The sequence below is a fragment of the Artemia sp. Qi Xiang Cuo genome, chromosome 18 (genome assembly GCF_049724085.1).
Source record: "Artemia sp. Qi Xiang Cuo chromosome 18, ASM4972408v1, whole genome shotgun sequence".
NCBI lineage: Eukaryota > Metazoa > Arthropoda > Branchiopoda > Anostraca > Artemiidae > Artemia > Artemia sp. Qi Xiang Cuo.
Window position 1 is genome coordinate 20,338,596 of NC_142811.1, and position 6,000 is coordinate 20,344,595.

Below are 6,000 nucleotides of genomic sequence, written 5' to 3' on the forward strand. Positions count from 1 at the left end.
CCTTTTTTAAATCTTTCACAATTCATTTCAATAGCAGTATTTCAGCACACTAATACCTTTTTTTCGGCAGGATTTTCATTGGTTTAAAATGTTTCTAGATTTGACAGATAAACTCATCTATTTACATATTATTTGTTATATAAACCTTGAAGTGTAACAATTCCCTGTAGTAATAAGAGTTAGAATTTCTCAACTAATTTGAATATTTTTTTTATAGATGGCATACAAAGAAAAATTCCAAGCTAAACGTTTCTATGTACATAAAAATTTTTTTTCAGAACCGAAGCCATTGACAAAGCTATCAGAAAAGATTTTTAAAATTTAGAAATGCCATACTTGTGTGAGAAGGTAGTATAAGACAGCAACCAGGTTCTCAGAAGGTAATATAAGACAGTAACCAGGTTCTCAAAGTGTCTCCATTCCCCACCGCCTCTCACCAGCACATTTAAATTTAAAAAAAAAAAAATTTATTTTGGCTATAAAGTAGTTGATGGCACAAATTTCAACCCAAGAGAGGTGGAATTCAAGACACAATAATGCTAAAATTTAAATAATTACACCCTCACCCCCTAACAGAATTTATTGCTAACATTGCGAACATGTGTCAATGCTGGCTGATAGCTTACAACCAAGATACCAATTTCATTCATATTCCCAAAAATGGTATTTCACATCTTTGCAACTATTTGGCAAAGCTAATTATTTATATTAAAAGTGTTTGCTTGACCCTGTTTTTAGTCATTAAATGGTCTACCTTCTTTGATGCCAAACTTTTAGCAACCCCCTGTTTCAATGGTCTTCTTTTCTTTTTTTGCAACGTTCAAGAGTACTTTGCAGGACAATTCTAGTTTTCTACAAAGACTCTTATGAAAACACACCGGGTTTTCCAGCGTTGCACTCTTCCCCGTAACATAAATCCGCCCCTCTAAATTATCAAACTTAAGACTGAAAGTATTGCTTTGTCATTTGATTGCTCTAAAATTATATTCGACGTATTAGTCAATTTTATTTATTTTATAATTATTATTATTTTAATTTAGCAGCATAGATTAATGAGCATAAAGATACGGTACTTCTTTTTCTAACATAAAAAAAAAACAATTCTAGGATACAAGGACTATTATATATCCTGTAATATCCTTTGTTGTCAGTCATCCTTTGTTGATAAGAATTCCTTAAGCAGTAGGTGGGATATAAATTTTTGCTTGGTACCAAGTTTACACAGAGTTGTGTGAATTTACTAACAATCTTTTCAAACCTATCACTTGCAAATTAGATTCACGTCCTAAGGTGAGTTATGTCGATATAATGCCTTGAGACTAATAGTCCAACTTTGTTTTGCGTATTTCTTCTGGTAATAGATAAATAAAAGGTTAAAAATAACTTAAGAAAACATGACATAATTGATGAAACTTTGTAAAATAATAATAATAATGATAATAATCAATTGGGATATATTAATGTTTGAAGGAGGGGTTTGCGATGATACTGTTGCACAAAGTTTTCATTTTGCTACAATTAGAATTTGATCCGTGACTTTCTCATAATATTTTGGTACAAATGCACCAAATGTGTGATCTAAATTATAATTTTATTAATATTGCTACTGCTACGAAACTACTGTAATTTCTACTTCAATTGCAACCACTTTTAAGGGCGTTAAGGGCGTCATAAAGGTGTCAAAAATGCACATATACAATATTTTTGGAACGGATTACCGTGTCAAGATGAAACTTCCAGGGCATCATGAAAGCGATGTTCAACTGACCAAAAGGCAATATGCATATGCTACTACCGTTGTTAATACTGCTGATCCTACTACTAATAATACAACACTAACACTGCTACTGCTTTTACTGCCTCCAAAACTACTGTGATAACAGTACTATTAAGGCTAAGTGTATGAAGGTAAAATTTGAGAGAATATACATGGCAAAATTGAACTAGAAAAGACACTATGCATATTTAATTGTCAAAAAAGGGTATGTTAAGAATTGATTTGTGTATTAAGTTAGAATCTCAGAGAATGCTTAAAGGGGAAGATCAATTGACCAAAAGGCAATATGTACACACTACTACTAATACTACTACCTCTGCAACGTTTACTAGTTTGACTACTACTATTACTATTGCTCCAACTACTACTTGTATCGCAACTTCTTGTACGGTTAAGAACATTAAGATGAAAACTTCAAAAAGTATATGAATATACAGGTTATCAAAAGGGCATATCGGCAATGCCATAACAATGGCTAATTGTAATAAGTTGAGTAGTAATACTACTGCTGTAACTACTATTACTACTATACCTAAGTTGATGAGGTGAAATTTATAGAGAATATTTCAGAAAATTTCTGTTGTACAGATGAAAACCAGCAATCCGTGTGCAGGTTGTCAAAAGGGCACATCAGCAATATCTTAGGAACAGTTTCGTGTGTGAAATTAAAACTTACAAGGCTTGTTATGGGGGATGTTGAACTAACCAAAGAACTATATTTGAATCATAATATTACTGCTTCTACACTACAGCTAATATTATTATTACTGCTGTTACTATTACTGCTACTAAATTTAGGACTACTACTATTAACTGTACTGTTACTACTATAATTACTGGTGCTACTACTACTTTTAATAAACTTAAGGGTATTAAGACGAAAATTTTAGGCAATATTGAAACTGTATTGAAATAAATCGAGCCACATTATGCCCAGATAGACTGTCAAGATGCTTCAGGGCCGGTTGATGGTATAAAGTTGAAAATTTCACCGTGTGTTGAAGGGGATCTTGAAAAAAAGGTGCTATGTAAAAACTGCTACTAATGCTACTACTGCTAATACGACTATTGCTACTACACAAGCTAAAGGTTGTAAGGAGAACCTTTCAAGGAATATTTAGGCGGATGTTGAACTAATCAAAACGAACTATGATTATGTAGATTGTCAAAAGGGTGATAAAGCAATATCACAATAATAGCTTACATTATTAAGTTAGACCTTTCATGATAAGTTGTGACGGATTTTGAACTAGCCAGAAGGCACTATTTGTATACTATTAATACTACTTCGACAGTTACTGTAACTAATGACACTAAGGGCATTAAGTTGAAACGTTTAGGGGAAGTTTCAATTAAACGAAACAACTATACGCATGCAAGTATCAAAAGGGCATATAAGCAATATTATAGACAGCGCTGTTCTATCACAGCACTGTATCACTGATATTTAAAAGGAGCTAATTTGATTGGAAATTCAAAATTATAGTACCCTTTTTAGGAGTAAAAAGTGACTGAAAGGCAATCAGCCCTCCTCTTTAGCTCATAATTTTTCAAAGATTTTAATAAAAGTCTTAAAATATCCATTTTGTTCAGCATAAATTAACGGTCTTGTAACTGTATTTCTAGGGCTATTGCGTAAGGTCAACCTCCACAGTTATGCAATTTGCCCATTATGTTTAAAAACTAAATGTTGCCTTAACGTTAAATCATAACGCACTGTGTATATCCTGGTTACCAATAAGACATATCAGCAATATCTCAAGAACGACTGAGGGTATTGATGTTCAACCTTTCCGAGCTATTTCTATTACTATTTCTACTCTTAAAAGCTAACTAAATCAAAAGAGTTTAAGTGAATCCAAGCTGTCATAGAACATATATAGAATTTTTTTGCGAATGGTATTAAGTTTAATTTTTCAGGTCAACTAGAGGAGATATAAAACTAAATTAAATGCTAGTATTTGTGTCCAGATTTTTAAAAGGGCTTGTGTTGTTAAAAACTATTAAAAAGGTTTATTTAGCATACAGATAGCAGGCCAAACTATAGATTCTTAAAGTAAAACCGAAAAAAATTTAAACTATTATTTTCTTTTTCCCTGAAAAAGGCTATGTCAATATAAAACGAACAGAAATTAATTAAAAAACTTTTTCCACAAAATAAATTTTTCAAACATAAGTAAAGAACTCCTTAAACCAAAAATGAGCCAAGGCTAGAACATCAATAGCGCTTTAATGAATTTTTATTTTAGTGTTTTCACTTTTGTAACTTTAATAAATAGAATATTATTAACATTACAAGGAATAAATACCAGCATATGTATATTAAACTGACAATGCACATTCATTTGTATTTTTTCAGTAAAGTGCAAATTATGTTCCTGCCTCAGGAAGGCATAAGGGTTTTGAGCCCTACTCCTGCTAATTTCTGCTCGTTTTGAGTTTGACTCGGTCATTTATTGTAATTTCTGTTCGTTTCGGGCTTCATTTATTCATCGATGCTGATTTGTGGTAGTTTTATGCTTGGTGGATTATTTGATTCTCTTTTTGCTCATTTTTGGATCATTGGAGTTCTTTACTTTTCTTTGAAAAACTTATCTTGCGGAAAAGGTGTTTTTAATCAATTAAAATGAAAAGAGCATTTGAAAAAAAAAACAAAAAAAAAAACAGATTAACGCCTAAGGAAGCTCACAAATTTTTCGTGATCCAATAACAGTCTATTTTTTTAGAATTCAATTTACCTAAGTCTTTTCTATAGTAATGGTTGCATTAGAAGCTATACCTAGTAAGTAGCCCAAAGTAGAAGAAATTGAACAGCCCAATTTTTGAAGAAACTGTCAAGTTGAAAAGATTTTTCATATAACACTATCTCGAAAATGTTAGTTTTTAATTAGATTCAACTGAACAGTTAAGTGTAATTACGAGAAGAAATTTTAAAAATACTTAAAAAAAGAGCCGAAAACCTATCAAAATGATGTCTAGTTGAAATATGAAACACACGATGAAAATTACTACTGCCCTCGACTGAAGGTTTACATCCCCCATCTTGAATAGAAAGGAAGACATTTATTGGCCTTTTTCCTTTTTTTTTTTTTACAAAAAAAAGCAAAAGCGAAACTGTGGAAACCCTTTACGTTCACCCATATAAAAGAAAACCAGATATTCATGACACTTATTTCTACCAGATGGGGTACATTAAAGTCAAAATCAATGGCCAATCTTATTTTCAAATTGCTTGAGCTATTTGCTTGAGTAAATTGCTTGAGGTAAAGAGCTGCATTAAACCAAAAATGAGCAAAAATAGAATCAAACAATTTACCAAGCGGAAAACTATTACAAAACACCCCCAATAAATAAATGAAACCCAAAACGAATAGAATTTACGATAAATAACGAGTAAACTTAAAACGAGCAGAAGAAAAGATGAGTAAGGCTGACGCCCCCTCCCACTTCTAAAGACCAGAACATAATTTCCACTTTACTGAAAACAATCCTCATTGCAAGCTGAATGTTTCTATTTCTCGTAATACTGAAAAAAAAAACATCGTCATAACCAAGATTACCGAAAAAAACAACAGATGAATGTGGATTAACAGTTTAACATTCTTGGCCTGATATTTATTCCTTAAAGTTTTAATAATTGTGGATTTAACAGAGTTAAAAAATTGAAACTATTAAAACAGTATATTTGTTTTCAGTAAAGTGCCAATTATGTTCTGGTCTTCAGAAGACATAGGGGCGTGAGCCCTACTCAACTTAGGTTTGAGTTGTTATCTCTTCAAGAGTGTTAAATTTACCCCTTTTTAAGTATTTATATTGCATTAAAAGAAGGCAAACATGAATGGTATTATTTAGTGAAAAATGTATTAATAAAACTTAAGTACAATAAAATTATAATCCTTGCCGACGCAGAGCAGAGCACGATATGGTAGATTACAAATTAGGTTAATGGGAAGCAACAGCAAGTAACCTAAAGATCGTTAAAAACAAAACAAAAAAAACAGATCAAATCAGATCAACCAGACAATATTGCAAAGGATCGCAAGAAGGAAGTAGATATGTGCATAAATTAACAAGTACCCCCAAAAAGGGGAACTGAGTATAGAAAAGAGTGGCTCCCATGTATTATCTATTCGTTCGAATACAAGGGGTAGTAGTAAAACTTAGTAGGGGGCTCATTCGATTGGGAATGAAAGCCCTATTGCCCTTCAAGAGTCGACAATGGT